Source organism: Apium graveolens, chromosome 2 (assembly GCF_009905375.1).
Source record: "Apium graveolens cultivar Ventura chromosome 2, ASM990537v1, whole genome shotgun sequence".
NCBI classification, from domain to species: domain Eukaryota; kingdom Viridiplantae; phylum Streptophyta; class Magnoliopsida; order Apiales; family Apiaceae; genus Apium; species Apium graveolens.
In genome coordinates, this window is record NC_133648.1 from 190,248,827 (window position 1) to 190,267,038 (window position 18,212).

The following is an 18,212-nucleotide window of genomic DNA, read 5'->3' on the forward strand; positions in this document are numbered from 1 at the left end:
GTAATCTGCCCCTTCCTTTCCTCTCTCAATGGTGAACACATGCCAAGGCTTATTCTTGATGATTACTCCTTCGAAATGCAACTAATACCCTGAAATGCATAAATATTAGAAAAACGCATCAAATACACAAAATACTTGATTTCAAGGCACCAATTTAAGCCATTTTAAGATATTCTAAGTGGTATAAAATGCCACTTATCAGACCCCCAAACTTAAATCGATGCTTGTCCTCAAGCGTCACAGACTCAAAAACAAATAAAAACATGCATGAATGCAATCTATATGAAAATGCAGTGATCCCCCTTACTACGAACAAACCAACCAAATTGCAACATCTCAACAAATGCAGTTAGGCGACTAAAGATCAATAAACTCATGCAAACGAACATACAGCCAGGAACGTGGCGTGTGCAGATGCTTAACAGATATGCTTCGGAACTAGACCAATTATTATGACTCAATTATAATCAAGGCAATCACATGATTATACAAAGAATAAAAATTCTAGGCACAAAGCGACATATAACACTACAAAAATTTTGGAGCTTATTACGGAATCATGCTTTTTATTTACGACAACAATGCTTATTTGACCGTGCAATGAGTGAGGTCCACAAAAGACTTATACAATGGTATCCATGTAGCGAGCGTTAGGTTAGCGGATCCCAGACTCTAAAAGCCTTAGGTCACTAGGCACAAAGTCCCCTAAGAACTTAATAACTCGAATACCAAAGAGCCCACTCGTGATCAATTATGCATAAACACCAAATTTTTTTTTTCTTTTTCACTTTTTTTTTTAAATTTCTGAGCAAGTGCGTTTGGCTCCATCTTGCTCAACCCTAGACTACTCGCACAACATGCGAGCCGGCTACTAGCCATTTGACGCCTAGCCACAACTAGCAACAAATTCCATTTTTACTCCATTTTTTTTCTTTTTCATGCCTTTATCACTAAGAACCTATTATCGAATTCTAAGCATAATAAATAGATTAACCTCGAAAATAATCAGATCATAACAACAATCTAGCCCTTAAGCATTCTCTAAGACTTAGTGAAACTACAAATGCTTCTAGCATGCATATCAACCTACACGACTCAATATCACTTTAATGCTATCACTACACTCGCATCAATATCACAATTCAGTCGATAAATCATCGCAAAAGGGATCATGGTATATGCATGAGCTACATGACATGATAAACAAATAAAGCTATAAAATAAAAAAAACTATATGGCAAAAATTATGCAACTATATGAACTAAACTATCATGAATATGCAGCTATATGACACACATAAAATATTCCTTAACTACCACCCCCAAATTAAAATCTTCACTGTCCCCAGTGAAGGTAGTAGAAAGGAACTCAGGGTATACCTACTCGGATTCATCATCATCATCACCCTCAGTGGGTGGAGTATCAGGCGGCGGGTATGCAGAGTCCTCACCAAAAACTGGCCACTGGATATCAGCTCCAAGGCCCCGAAAAGCAGTCCCTAACGCAAGGGTGAGCTCTTGAGCAAACCTACTCTGCGTCTCGTACATGGCATCCATCCGCCGTGAAAGCCTCCTATACTGGGTATCAGCAATCCCAGCACCCTCCTGAGCTCTCGAAGAACCAGCCTCATCACGCCTAGGCCTAGCCATAGTAGCACCTCTTGCTGGACGCCCTCCTGGAAGATGATACCCCATCCCATGCTCCTCGGGCTCACCACCGGTCCACTCCTGCATCCCATTCAGAGTCCCATAATCAATCGGAGCGGCCGACAACTGCAACTGCTCATGGCCCGGCCAGTTCACTCTTACTGCTCGGCAAAGCTTCGTAACCGTGGATGCATAAGGGATGTTCATATGCTTAGCTCCCCTCAAAAACTTCAGAATTCCTTGGTAGATAAACTCACCAAGGTCCACATAGTACTCCTCATTAAGAATTCCCCACAACAACTGTGCTCTCTCAACTGTGACCTCGTGTGCATGCGAAGAAGGCAAAATATTAGCACAAATAAATGCATTCCATGCACGGGCATACCTGTTCATAGCGATCGCCGGGAAGTGACGATACTCATTAGTGCCGGTCTTGAAGGTCCAAACTGTGCCCGGCCTACAGAGAGTAGCACAAATCAAATCCAAGTCAAAATCCTCAACAATCTTCTTATTCCAGTTCTCCTCCTCGGGCTTCCTCTCTCGCTGCCCAATCACACGGCGAATCGCCGCTGGGTGATAATCAACCGTCAGCCCTCGGACCACAGAAAACCCATTCTTTTCGGCCTTCGCGTTCGCATAGAACTCGCAAACCACGCTCATCGGCACTGCTTCGGGCGACTCACAAAAAGCTATCCACCCCTTCTCTACAATCATTGGTAGCAACTCACCATCCCTCCCCGATGGTAAAAACCCTCTCTCCTTCAGAATTGGCTTCCCCAAAAGCCTAGTGAACTCCTCCTCCGCAGCTCTGTCATTCAACCGAGGCCTTGCAGCAGTACCCCTCGATGAATCAGCAGTAGGGACTGTGCTGCTGCTATCAATAGTTTGTGCTCTCTTGGGTGCCATAGAATCTTGAATAAAAGTGTTCTTGATATTCCGGAGAAGATAGATTTTGAAGATTCGGATTCAGGAACTGAGCAGAAAAAACCAATAAACATGGGTGATCATATTGTTCAGGCTGATCCAGCTCTTATGGACTTTTCTCGGCCAAAAATTGATGACATTCAGTCAAGCATTCTTCATCCGGCTATTCAAGCTAACACCTTTGAAATCAAGCCGGGCACTATTCAGATGGTGCAGAATTCTGTTTCTTTTGGAGGAGCTGTAACTGAAGACCCCAACATGCACATAAGGAATTTTGTCGAGATCTGCAGCACTTTCAAGTATAATGGCGTGACTGATGAGGCTATCAAGCTGAGGCTTTTCCCATTCTCACTGAGGGACAAAGCTAAGGACTGGTTACATTCTGAACCAGCTGGGTCCATCACTACTTGGCAAGATCTTGCGTAAAAGTTTCTGGTGAAGTTTTATCCGATGGCAAAGACTGCTGCTATGAGGAGTGCTCTTACTCAATTTGCGCAGCAACCTATAGAATCTATGTGCGAAGCTTGGGAACGCTACAAGGAAATGTTGAGGAAGTGTCCACATCATGGAATGCCCGATTGGATGGTGATCACTGGTTTCCATAATGGTTTGGGGGCCCAATCTCGGCCCATGCTCGATGCAGCAGCTGGAGGCACCTTGTGGGCTAAAATCTATATTGAGGCTTATAATCTTATCGAGACTATGGCTGCAAATGAGCATCAAAACCCAACTCAGAGGATGATGCCTGGGAAGGTAGCAGGTATTCTGGAAGTCGATGCAGCCACCGCTATTGCAGCGCAGCTTCAAGCGCTGTCAATGAAGGTTGATTCTCTGGCTACATATGGAGTTAATCAACTAGCTATGGTTTGTGAGCTTTGTGCAGGTTCTCATGCTACGGATCAGTGTTCTCTTGTTAACGAATCTGTTCAGTATGTGAATAATTATCAGCGATAACAGCAGCCTGTGCCAGCTACTTATCATCCTAATAACAGAAATCATCCAAATTTCAGTTGGGGTAATAATCATAATGCTATTCAGCCACCATATCAGCAAGGTGTGAGTAAACAGTTTAATCCACCTGGATTCCAGCAACCACAGCAGTATGCTCAAAGGCAATCATATCCTCAACAAGGAAGTGCAGCTGCACCTACTAGTGCTGATTTTGAGGAACTTAAGCTGTTATGCAAGAGTCAGGCGGTTTCGAACAAGACCTTGGAAAATCAAATCGGTCAAATAGCCAATACAGTGCTCAATCGTCAACCTGGCACACTTCCCAGTGATACGGAAGTACCAGGCAGGAAGGAAGCTAAAGAGCAAGTCAAGGCTATTACATTAAGGTCTGGGAAAGTTGCTGATGCTGAAAAGGCAAAAGAAGGAGAAGCTGAAGTTGGAGATGAAGATGCTAAGAAAAAGGAGAAAGCGGCGGAACCAAGAAAGACTACTGTTGAACACACTCTGCCTGAGGGTAATACAGGGGAGAAACAGCTCTATCCTCCACCACCTTTTCCTAAGAGATTGCAGTACCAAAAGCTGGATAGACAGTTCGGTAAGTTTCTGGAGGTGTTCAAGAAACTTCACATCAATATACCTTTCGCTGAAGCTCTGGAGAAAATGCCTAGTTATGCTAAGTTTATGAAGAGTATTCTTTCAAGGAAGGTGAAACTGGATGACCTTGAGACCGTTGCTCTCACGGAAGAATGCAGCGCTGTTTTGCAGCAAAAGTTACCTCCAAAACTGAAAGATCCAGGTAGCTTCATCATTCCTTGCACCATTGGCAAGTTGACTTTTGACAAGTGCCTTTGTGATTTGGGAGCAAGCATCAATCTGATGCCGTTGTCGATCTTTAAAAAGTTGGATTTGCCTGATCCAAAACCCACATACATGTCTCTGCAATTGGCTGATTGTTCTATTACTTACCCAAGGGGCATAGTGGAGGATGTGCTAGTCAAGGTGGATAAGCTCTTCTTTCCTGCAGATTTTGTTATTCTGGATTTTGAGGAAGATAAGAAGATTCCCATAATCTTGGGAAGACCTTTCTTGGCTACTGGCCGTACCTTAATAGATGTGCAGAAAGGTGAACTTACTATGCGGGTACAAGATCAGGATGTGACCTTCAACGTATTTAAGGCAATGAAATTCCCTACAGAAGATGAGGAGTGCTTAAAAGTGGATGTGATTGATTCTGCGGTTACTTCGAAACTCGATCGCATGCTAATGTCTGATGCATTGGAAAAGGCCTTAGTGGGGGATTTTGACAGTGATGATGAAGATGGCAATGAGCAATTACAATATCTGAATGCTTCTCCCTGGAAGCGAAAGCTGGACATGCCATTTGAATCTCTTGGTACTTCTGACCTCAAGAATGCTGAAGGAAAACTCAAACCATCAATAGAGGAAGCACCTACCTTGGAGCTCAAGCCATTACCTAAACACTTGAGGTATGCTTTGTTAGGTGATGCATCTACTTTACCTGTTATTATTGCATCTGACCTTTCAGATAGTGAGGAAGACAAGCTCTTAAGGATTTTGAGAGAATTCAAATCGGCTATTGGATGGACCATAGTAGACATCAAGGGGATCAGCCCTTCATATTGTATGCATAAAATTCTGCTAGAAGAAGGTAGTAAGCCGACTGTTGAACAACAACGCAGACTTAATCCTATCATGAAGGAGGTGGTGAAGAAAGAAATTCTGAAATGGCTAGATGCAGGCATCATTTATCCTATTTCTGACAGTTCTTGGGTGAGCCCCGTACAATGTGTACCTAAGAAAGGAGGAATCACTGTGGTAGCAAATGAGAAGAATGAGCTCATCCCCACTCGAACAGTTACAGGATGGAGAGTATGCATGGATTATCGAAAATTGAATAAAGCCACGAGGAAAGATCACTTCCCTCTTTCATTCATTGATCAGATGCTTGACAGGTTGGCTGGTCATGAGTATTATTGTCTTCTGGATGGCTATTCAGGGTATAATCATATTTGTATTGCACCAGAGGATCAGGAAAAGACTACCTTCACTTGTCCATTTGGCATATTTGCTTTTCGCAGAGTTTCGTTTGGGTTATGTGGCGCCCCGACCACTTTTCAGAGATGTATGATGGCTATATTCTCTGACATGATTGGAAATAATGTCGAGGTGTTCATGGACGACTTTTCCGTCTTTGGACATTCGTATGATGAATGTTTGAATAATCTTCGTGCCGTACTCAAAAGGTGCGTGGAAACTAATTTGGTGCTCAATTGGGAGAAATGTCATTTTATGGTGCGTGAAGGCATTATTCTTGGGCATAAGGTCTCTAGCAAGGGTCTGGAGGTGGACAAGACCAAGGTGGGAGTCATTAAAAATATTCCACCACCTATTTCTGTGAAAGGAATCCGTAGTTTACTTAGTCATGCGGGTTTTTATCGGCGATTCATCAAGGACTTTTCAAAGATATCTAAGACGTTGTGCAATTTGCTTGAGAAAGATGTGCCTTTCAAATTTGATGATGAATGTTTGGCGGCATTCGAGACTCTCAAGAAGAGTTTGATCACTGCACCAGTTATTACAACACCAGATTGGACATAGCCGTTTGAGATGATGTGTGATGCGAGTGATTATGCGGTAGGTACAGTTCTGGGGCAGCGCAAGAATAATCTCTTTCATGTGGTCTACTATGCGAGTAAGACCTTAAATGGGGCCCAAATGAATTACACCACTACGGAGAAGGAGCTCTTGGCTATAGTCTTTGGTTTCGAGAAATTTCGATCTTATCTGCTTGGTACTAAAGTGACAGTATTCACTGATCATGCGGCCATTCGCTATTTGGTTTCCAAGAAGGATTCGAAGCCGAGACTCATTCGTTGGGTGCTCTTACTTCAGGAATTTGAGTTAGAGATCAAGGATCGAAAAGCAACTGAGAATCAGGTAGCTGACCATCTCTCTAGGTTGGAGAATCCCGAGTCTACTTCACAAGGTAGGACATTAATCAATGAATCTTTTTCGGATGAGTAGTTGTTCGCAGTTCAGGAGAAAGAGCCATGGTTTGCAGATATTGTAAACTATCTTGTCAGCAATATAATGCCTCCTAATTTGACCTCAGCTCAAAAGAAGAAGTTTCTGTATGAGGTGAAGTGGTATATATGGGATGAACCATATTTGTTTAGACAGGGAGCTGACCAGATCATCAGGAGATGTATCCCGTTCTGTGAGACGGAGGGGATATTACGAGACTGCCACTCCACGGTTTATGGTGGACACTATGGTGGTGAGAAGACGGCAGCTCGTATTCTGCAAGTAGGTTTTTTCTGGCCTACTTTGTTTAAGGATGCTCATCAGTTTGTTTTAAGGTGTGATCGTTGCCAAATAGTGGGAAATTTGACGAGAAAGGATGAGATGCCGTTAAATGTGATGCTTGAAGTCGAGGTCTTTGATGTTTGGGGAATCAATTTCATGGGGCCTTTTGTCTCGTCCTGCAATAATCAGTACATCTTGCTGGCAGTCGATTATGTTTCAAATGGGTAGAAGTCAAAGCTTTACCGACAAATGATGCAAAGGCAGTGCTGAATTTTCTTCATAAGCAGATTTTCACAAGGTTTGGAACACCTCGGGTAATCATAAGTGATGAAGGGTCGCATTTCTGCAACCGTAAGTTCACTTGTATGATGCAGCGTTATAATGTGAATCATCGAGTTGCTACTGCCTATCATCCGCAAACAAATGGTCAAGCGGAAGTGTCTAACAGAGAGATCAAGCGCATTCTAGAGAAGGTTGTGTGTCCGTCAAGGAAGGATTGGTCTTTAAAGCTCGATGAAGCTGTTTGGGCTTACAGAACAGCATACAAAACTCCACTTGGTATGTCCCCGTTTCAGTTGGTGTACGGTAAGGGATGTCATTTACCTGCGGAGCTTGAGCATAAGGCCTACTGGGCGTTGAAAAAGTTGAACCTGGATTTAGATGCAGCTGGTAAGAAAAGAATGCTTCAACTTAATGAACTTGATGAATTTCGACTTCAAGCGTACGAGAATAACAAAATGTACAAGGAAAAGGTGAAGAGGTGGCACGATAGGAAGCTACATCCTAAGTTATTCATGCCGGGGGAACAAGTTCTCTTATTCAACTCTCGTCTCCGACATTTTCCTGGGAAGTTGAAATCAAGGTGGTCTGGACCTTTTATTGTCAAAACTGTGTTTCCACATGGAGCGGTGGAAATTTTTGAGAATGATCTGGACCAAGCATTCAAGGTTAATGGTCAGCGTTTGAAGCACTACTATGGGGACATGGCAAACCGAGAAGTGGTTAGTGCCATTTTATTGACTACTTGAGAAATGTACGCAACGTCAAGCTAATGACGAAAAAGAAGCGCTGCGTGGGAGGCAACCCATGATTTGTTGTTACAGGAACCCTTAGAAGTTAATAACCTATCCAAAAACACAAAAAAATCAGAAAATTGGGACTGAAAAAAAAAATTCCAGTAGGGTCCTGAGTGCCCGCTCAGCAATGCTGAACGCCCGCTCAGCAATGCTGAGCGGCCGCGCAGGAAGCTGAGCGCCCGCTCAGCTATGCTGAGCGCCCGCTCAGCTATGCTGAGCGCCCGCTCAGCTATGCTGAGCGGCCGCGCAGGGTCGGGAAATTAAATAGTTATTTTTAGACTTCTACTTCTGTTTGGCTTCCACTTCTATGTAATCTGAGTTTTATGGGACTATTATATAAGTAGATTTGGAGACGTTTTCAAAAAGGAGGATCGTGATATTAAGCAAGGAGCGAAGGAGATAAGGAAGAAGACCGTTTTAGCACACAGCAACGAAGAGGAAACATATTTTCTTGTGATTCTTGTTTCGTTGTAACGTTGGATGCTAGTTTTCTTACTTTGAACCTATTTACTCTTGTGACGTACTCTGATTTAATATAATTAGTTTAGTTATTATTTTCTTGTGTTTGTTTATCATGATTTCATATGAACCCATGATGACGATGAGTGCTATTATGGGCTAATCGTGATCATGGGGTCACAACGGATTTACTATGGAATTCTTTAGTTAATTTTTTAATACTTTAGTGTGTGATGATTGTATTATATCTAGTATTGGCTGTGCGTATTCGTCTTATGTGCGTCGCGAACATATAAGATAGGGTGTTAATCTCTTGTGAAGCGACGGTGGATCTTGAGATTTAGAACTTGCCATGCTAGCATAGGTTCATGTATGATGTGCATGATTAGTGGGTAACTCTAACAGTTTTATTCGCCCTGTGTAATCAAAAGGAATAACTTGTGCTTAAATCGTTGTGTTGTCAATTTCTTTAGACATATAGGAACTCAACATAATTGATGACTATTCAACTTTTATCTTAATTGTGGATGCTTGGTAGAATGGTATTAGTACAATAAAAGTTGGCTTTTATCAGTTTCATGTTATTCGATTAATATCATCACTGTCACATGCTAAAGGTAATAACAATAACTATTGAAGGAAGTAGTAATGAAGTTGTGATCTCATGAGTGTTTTAATATTGTTAATTTGAAGTGATTAATTAAGTGGTTAATTATAGTTAATATTTAGTCAACAATTCTAAGTGTTAGTGTCTTAACATTGAGAAGTAATCATACATTGGTGTGTGAGTTTAATTAGACAATAATTAGTCTGAGTCTCTGTGGGAACGAACTAGAAAGTATTCTATATTACTTGCGAACGCGTATACTTGCGTGAATATTAGCGCGTGTTTTCGCCCTAACAGTAATGGAACGAGTAGATACAAAGTAGATGTGAGCATAGAATGGTAATTGAAGGCTATAAAGTGAATCAATTGAAGCAAGTATTCCAGAACTTTCTTGTGTTATATCGCAAGTATTTCTTCCCTATTCTAAATTCAGAATAGTTAAATGTTTTACATTTCGCTGCAATTACTTTTAATTATGCAAGTACCTTTTTTGTTCTTGTTCCTTATTATGAATTGTGATATCTTGAGAAAATACCTATTGTCCCGGGTTATTTGCGAACCCTGAATTGTGATGTTTTAACCAAAAATGATATCATAAAAAATACTCTACGGACTGGATGGTTAAGATGAGGGTCAGGAATGAGCTGGACTCTAAGGGCCAGATAGATTGTGGACCCTTTATTACGGAGGCCAGAAATGAGCCTGGGTACCTTGATATACGTGGGTCTATGCAGATGGGCATAGATCCGTACTATACCTGACTGATCAGCAGGTTATAGTACTATATTGATTCTAGTGTCCAGTCTAATTTATTTTTATCGCCATTAACGACATTTCTTTTTAAAAAGTTTTATGATTACAAAACCGGACAAAAACCTTATTCAAGAGATGAATCAGTGAATTTCTCGTTGCTTTTGGAGATGTCAGAGTAAAGAAGACGATGAAGTTAGTAAATAGGTATTAAAATTGTATTTAGTTGATATAAATTTTACAAAGTTAGATTATTGTTTCATACCATAACCTGTAAATGATTCGGAATTGAGGGGTTATCTGTATAATTATTTTAATATACAGGTTTATATTTTGAAAAAGTTATTTGGTAACACCCAATCCTGACCCCGGATTTGGGGATGTTACAATTATGAGTCTTATAAGTTGGAATTGTCATGGACTTGAGATCCATGGGCTTTCTAATTCCTAAAGAAGATTACTCTCCAGAAGAAGCCCGATTTATATTTTTGTGTGAAATAATTTGTAAAAAATATATTATAGAGAATTTTTTTAATTAACAATTCTTTATCATGTATTCTGATAGGTGATATGAACAGTGTGTGTTCGCAGGAAGATAAGAAGGTGGACGTCCTTACCCACAACATCTACTTAAAGGTTTTATTGATGTGTTGGAGGATTGTAACTTGGAATACATGAATTTGCAATGCCACCAGTATACCTTCGAGAGAGGTGCATAAACGAATGATAGGATAGAATTTTGGTTGGATCAAGCTCTTATAATAGTGGATTTTCTGAATATGTTTAAAGACGCCACTCTTACTAATCTAGAGGTTTCTACTTCGTACCATTGCCTACTATTTTTAGAACTGTTCAAAGTTCAACATACAGTTTTAACTCGCAGCTTTCGTTTTGAGAATGCATGGTTTCGTGAACCCATGTTCCAACAGTTGGTAATTGATGTTTGGAATAGAAATCAAGGACGCTCATTTTATGAGAAAATTGCTAAATGTACAGAGGTGTTGACAATATGGGGTCAGGAGATCAGTTGAAGTTTTAAACAGAGGATTCAAATGCATAAAAAGGTGATCAAGTCACTAAAAGGTGAAGAGACGATAATTCAGTTTATATGGTTAAGGAGAATCTTGAAAAACTTAGATGAAGTTTATGCCTAACAGGAAAATTTTAGAGGCAACGCTTAAAACATTTATGGTTGAAAGAAGGAGATCAGAATACTAAATTTTTTCATGATGCAACTAAGAAGTGGAAAGCAGTAAATCATATAAAGAAAAGTTGTAAATCACATAAAGAATCTTAAAAATAAGGATGGTGTTATGGTTGACTGGGGTTAAGGTTTAGAACATGTAATGACCAGTTATTTTTCCGACATATTTACAACATCGAATGCTGAGTGAAGTGCTGTCACTGAGTGTGTTCAAGCTAAGGTTACAGAGGAGCATAATCTATCATTGTTGGCAAACATTACATATATGGAGGTAAAAAATGCCCTTTTTCCATATGTTCCTTGACAAATCACTGGGCCCTTGCGGGATGAGCCCGAGATTTTACCATAAACACTAGCACATCGTCAGAGGCGATATTGTGCAGACAGTAAGACAGTTCTTTGAAACAGGGTGCATAGACCAACAACTCTTAGGCACCGATATAGCTTTAATCCTAAATAAATCCTTTATTTATGATTGATTTAAGACCAATTTTGTTGTGCAACGTGCTTTATAAAATAATTTCAAATGCACTGGCCAATCGGTTAAAGTCAATAATTGATTTGATTATCTCTGATACTCAGAGTGCTTTTATCCTGGGAAACCTCATCACTGATAACATCATGGTTGTATACAAGGTCATGCATCTCATGAAATGGCCTTAAAAATTAGCAAGAGTAAGGCTTACGATCGTCTTAGTGAAACTCTTTAGAACCAGTACTATACAAAATAGAGTTGGAACCTGAGGTAATTCTTTTATTTATGTCATGTATTTTCTCTGTACATTATCAAAATAATCACGCAGAGAGTACGTTTGGAAAAATTGTTCCAACTCATGGGCTTCGTGAAGCAGACCCCTTGTCCTCATATCTATTTCTGATTTGTATTGAGGGATTCACTTCTTTGATAAATGCATATGAGCACAGAGGTCTAATTCAAGGCATTAAAGTGGCCTGTAGTGCACCTTCCATATCACACATGCTCTTTGCGGATAACTGCTTCATTTTTTGTAAAACAAACACGGATACTGCAAGCCACGTGTTGAATATGCTAAATGTTTCTGGACCTCAAAAATTCCCTATCGCAGCTCCTGGTGTATTTGGAAAATATTCACTGCTAGAATATGGCCAAATGACATATTCGGTACAAGGTTGGGAGGGATTCAAATTAATTTATTTGGCAGGACCCATGGATCCAAAATCTTTCTCTCTTGCAAATTTTTTGAATATTATCATTGCAACTGCTGGATCTTCTAATCTTTCCAGAGTAAAATCATTTATTAGAAATGGTTTCTAGGATTTACCCTTGTCAACTAGTGTGGACATAATTGAGCTGAGGCATTTAATCTCCAATATATAGATAAATGCAGTTGATGATATTGGTTGGGTTGGAGCTAAGGCCTGTAATGCTTTGATTTGTCATATTTACAACGCTATTAGGTTCAACACATCTTATCCACCTTCGATTGAGATCGTTTGGCATAAACTTGAAATATCAAAGTGCTCCTTCATAATATGGTTGGCAGTTAAACATTGTCTTCTCACTAAAGATGGGATGATCAAGTTTGGTTTGGAGGTTAGCCCTTTATGTGTGCTTTGCGGAACTGCTGAAGAAACCGCTATTCACCTTTTCAGTGAATGCAAGTTTATAAATTCTCTGTTAGATCAAATCCCGTTCACCTATATTTAATAAATTAGGGAGAATATATCCAGGTTATATTGGTGAATAGATTGATTAAGGGTTGAAGACTTCAAATGACGATTCTTTTTCTAAGTATTACGAGTTATCATATATGGAGAGAGAGGAATCACATAATACATAACGGATAATTAATTCGTAGTCCTATAACTATAGGTCATTTTTTATTAAGGTCCTTGAACTAAAAAAGTAAATATTTGTAATTTAACTTTTTAAGAATTTGATTAACGTCCTTCCGTCGGAATGTGACTAACGTCTGTTAGTCAATTATGGTCTCTAAGTTCTTGAATTCAGGGGTTTGCGATTCTTTGATTCAATTAAGAAATTGATGGTATATGAAGCTTCGGGAGGTCAAACTGAAGAGATATATCTAGGTTTTGATGGTGTAGAATGGCCAAAATGGTGGCCAGAAACCATGCCCAATTTCCGGTCGGCGGTGAGAGAACTGCCATTTTGGCCATCCTTTACAATCAAAATCAACATAGAATCACGGTATTTAAAACAAATAGGGAACTAGACAATAAAAGACATATAGTTGACGGACTTTTGAATTAATAATCCCAATACATAACCTTACGAGGCATTCATCTTTTACTCAATCCCTTTTAAACGTCAAACTAATGTTTAAACAGAAGCTCTTTCCTACTGGGGCTTTAGAGTAATACTCCCGACTTAAAAATAATTATTAGATGAATGAACGGAATGAATATTCTAATTATGTGTTACTTGACATTTGTCTTCGAGGTTTGCATGCGATAAAATTTGAGAATTTTAATTTTTATCTATTTAAAATAAAGTATAGATAATTTTGATATTTTTCTAGTAATTTATATGTCATTATATGATTTTCTAAACGATTTATAAATTTAATTACTTATTTTTAAATTAGATATTAATTATTTTGAATAATCGTGAATCATCCAACTTCAACGGTTTTTATGTCTTCACCACCCAGAAGTTTCGGGAAAACTCATTTATATCTTAATTTGATTATTTCGAGGATTTTCCGTGTTTTGACTTTCTCAAATCGGAGTACGGGTTTACCCACACGGTTCCCGGTACAAATTTTTACGATGTTATTTCCGATTCGGTAAACCGATAAACCAGATATTTTTGATATACGAGATTTTTTTATTAAAATCCTATCTTATCTTTTCGTAGTACGTGCAATCCTATATTATCTTTTCGTAGTACGTGCAACCCTATCTTATCTTTCCGTAACTATAAATAGCCTTACAGTACCTTGTTCAGAAAAAGAAAAACAAACAGAGAAATCTTATAAATACCCAGACAAAATACGTATATTCATAGTGTTCTTCGTAATCAAATGAGGATTCGAAGGCGTTATTGAACTTCGATTTTAGCGTGCAAGTAAACGAATTGAAGCTCATAATAAGTAGAATCAAGTTTATCAACCATATCACTGTAGATTCAAGTGGACGAAAGATCAATAGTAAAATCAATTCGAAGTTCGGGATTCATAGAGAATAAGTTAAGCGGTGCACTGTAAGTATATACTGTACTATTTCACTGTTGATGTTTTGATCTTTAAATGATGATTGATTTGATTTGACTGATGATTCACTGATGAAAAATGAGTATTCTTGCACCGATACTTGATTAATTGATGATGATGCTTCCTTTTCGGAAGTAAGCTAAACCACCAGGTCAGGATCTCCACCAGTAGAACTTGATGAACTTGATGAAAGCTAAACCAATTATTCAGCAGGCCGAGATCCCCACCAATAGAACTTTTAAACTTGTGAATAAATCGTGCTTGAATACTCATTTTTGATCGTCGTGAAATTATCTTCTTATGATGAGCTTTTGATGATATGATGAAATCTTTTTTGAATTCTATGTCGAAATGATTTATAAACCTCAGTTAAATTGTTTGATGAACTCTTGATGATTGTGTTGAAACTGTGATCATCCTATTTATTTGATGATTTGAAGAACTCTGATTTTGTCGGATAAAGCTCAGTTGAATTAATACGATATATGTTTACTAAGCTTTATAAGCTCACTCTTTTATGTGACTAACATTTACATGAAATAATTTTGGAGAAGGAAGTTCAGGACGAGATAAGAATGTGATAAACTAAGGTTTTAGTGAGCGCCGAGAGGCGTCTAGCATCGTGAGGAAAAATGTTGTAGTAGATGTATGGTTGTACTCTGTTAGGATCTTATGATGTATCGTACCTTTTTGGGAAATTTGAGAATGTTGTACAAAATTTAGGTTATTAAATAATTTTAGATTTTGTAAGCATTTATTGAGTTGTTTTTTTGGCATTCTCGAGTCGGGTTTATGAGTTTATCCCGAGGTCGGGGGCATCACAGGTGGTATCAGAGCTAGGGTTTCGAAAGGGACGGATATAGGATTTAGAATCCCGAGTAGTAAAACTTTAGGCTCGAGAAATATTTAATAAATGCGTAAGCGTAAGTTTTAGACGTATTGGGAGGAGTGGTAACATATGATATCAAAAGGTACTTTTATTCCCAAACAATCTAAACGAGAATTACAGAAGGGGGGTTGAATGTAATTCTGTCTTCTTTTCAATTTTAAACAAGAAATACGGGTTGGTATATTAAGAAACTCAATATCAGAATCAGTATGTGGTAGATATGTATTTGTGGAGTAGTATCGTATGTGTATTGCTTGTATCTGGGAATTCAACAATCCGTGGTTTTATGAAAAATAAGGCTTATGGCTCAAGATCAATAAGAATCAGGGTTCAAGGTTAAATAGTTTAAAGTGCTTGCAGTATAAAACATGAGTTATTTTGAATAATAGCGACATATTATGAAACCGTTCGAAAATATTTGCAATATATCTTAAAAAAGGTTCAGATTTACTTGCCTTATCACCAAAGATTTCAACTTTACTTGTACTCATCTAATAGGTTTACTTATCAACCACTTTCCTTCTCTTTCTATGCCTTTCTTCTATTTATCAATCACTTGCCTTCCCTTTCGATGTTTCGATTCTATTTATGGATCACTGGTTTCCTTTTCAATGCCTTGCTGACTCTGCTAGGCATCACAAGTATCCATCAATTATTCATACTCGTATTATTTTAATTGTCACATAGACGTCATAAGCTTTTATCTACCCTTCATTTTACCCAAATCCGACGTACGGATTGAAAGTTATGAATAAAACAGTTAAACGATAACCACATAGGCATATAACGCATCAATCAGTGAACACGTAGCACATAACACGTAAGGTATTCGATCAAAATAATTTTTCAAAGAAGATTCGGGGTTAAAATAATTTTCCAGGTATTTATTACAAATTTTTAAACATTTTTCGGAATTAAAATTGGACCCCGAATTATTTTATAATTAAATAATAGGGTTCGAACATCCGAGTCTGACTTTAAAATAATTTTATAATAATTATCGAGCCTTGAAAATAATTTAAAATAATATTTTAAAGCTCGAAACTACTTTTTTGGAATTTTTAAATCAATTTTAAATAATTAAATTTGATTATTAAATTAATTAAAATTAATTAATAATTAATTAAATTAATTAATCAATTAATTATAAATTAACCGATTAATTAAAATAATTAAAAACTAGTTAAAATTAATTAATAAAATAATTTTAAATTATTTTAAAATAAATAAATAATTAAAATAATTTTCTGAATTTAAAATAATTAAATAAATATTTTCTGAATTTTTTTAAATAATGAAAATATCATTTTAAAATAAGGTAAACAGCAATCCAGTTTTTATAAAAATATCACAACTATAGTGACTAAAGTGTAAAAACAGATTTTTAAAACTGATTTAGGAAAATTTTGGATTAAAACCGGGTTTAAACCCCGGATCAAAATTGACCAGAACGGGTCGCCTTGAACTGCAGAACCCGCCGGAAAAGCAAAAATCCGACGAGTCGAATTTGTGGCAAATCACGGATGTTTTGATTCGATTACTTATATCAATTGATTCGCCTGTTAACTGGGAACACTGACGGCTCAACCGTAGCCATGAACAAACTGGAGTTCGTTATCTCCGGCGAAAACGAAGTTGAACAAGCCGGCAAGGTTCCGAGCTTCTCCGGCGATGCATTACCGGAGTTGAACATAGCAACTGAACACAGGAATCACTTCGTTTTGACACGATCTATCGACTGGTACAAGTTAATCATAACCAGAATCAACGAATCACAAGTTCCCAATTTTGATTAAGAACATTCAAAGTAATTAAAAACCCTAATTCAATTAATCCGAGAATCAAACCCCATTTTCTATATGTTATTGAACTCCAAATTCATCATATAATATACCAAAATGATCAGGAGAAAATTATCTATATGATTATGCCATCAAATCACACAAACAACATCAAGAACAAAAATTCATATTTTAATCATCAAATAATTCGAATTAAAATAAATAAATAACAAAATCACCTTGATTTCTGCACTGAAATGGTTGATTGATTCAAAAAGTACTTTTTGAGAGCTTCGTTTTGATATATCGCACACTTGAATCGGAGTTCGATAACGCCTTCGTTTGTGCGTTTGATTTTCAAGAACGTGTCGGTTTTTAGGGTTTTTCTCTGTAATTACTATATTTTTACTGGTTGTAAATGAATAAACAAATAAAATGAAATAAGAAATATGCTATTTATATTTACGGAATATTGGTTCGTTCTGGATCGTTTTGGATCGTTAAATTAGTTACTTAGCCGCCAAGTAACTGCAGTAATGATCCAATTTGATATCAGTTTTGGATAATTATCCCAACCGGGCTTTTTATAAAACACTCTATACGAAAATAATGTAATAATATCCCGTCTTTCGAGAATACGGGTTTCGTTGATTCACCGAAATGATTATCGTATCGAAAATTTTGCGCCGCGCCGCGCACGGGTCAAACCGTAATCCGGATCGAGAAAGTCAAAACACGGAAAATATCCGGAATTACCAGATTAGGTTAGGAAGGAGTTTTTGGAAGAGTTTCGGGTTGTAAAAACGTAAAAACGGTTGAAGTCGGACTATTCCCGGCTTTATAAAATAATTTGATAATTACTCAGAAAATAATTAATAAATTCATATATTATTATAAAATCATATAATACTCCATAAATTACCAGAAAAATACCTTAATTATTTATATATTATTCTGGACATATTAAAATTAACATTCTCACATTTTATTATATACAAACATCCAAATATTATTATTAATCATCAGATAATTCACCAAAATTCATATAATATTCACATAATAATCATATTGATACAAATAATTACACGATATTTCCCGGATGTTTCATCTTTCCCCCCTTAAAAGGATTCTGTCCTCAGAATCACACTAAGGAATAATACTGATACTTTTCAAGTTTATCACTTTCATTTTCTCAGGTTAATCTCCCAACCTTATAATTTTTTTTTATAACCTTAACGTATAATATCAATTTTTCCTTAATAGCCTCTTGCTAACGTCATATTCTATTTGTTGCTTGTATAACTCAATTCAATTCTCCATCTCCTATATATATAATGGAGCTAACTTACTCCTTCTGGATATATACATATAAATACCCTATAAATT

At 37.6% G+C, this 18,212-nt stretch overlaps 1 non-coding gene across 1 annotated transcript; it reads right to left on the reverse strand.

The window, feature by feature from the left end:
• Positions 1–3,035: 3,035 nt before the first annotated feature.
• On the reverse strand, positions 3,036–3,142 carry LOC141709412 (small nucleolar RNA R71). Its single transcript, XR_012569989.1, has one exon. It is a non-coding gene; the product is annotated as a small nucleolar RNA R71 (small nucleolar RNA).
• Positions 3,143–18,212: the final 15,070 nt, after the last annotated feature.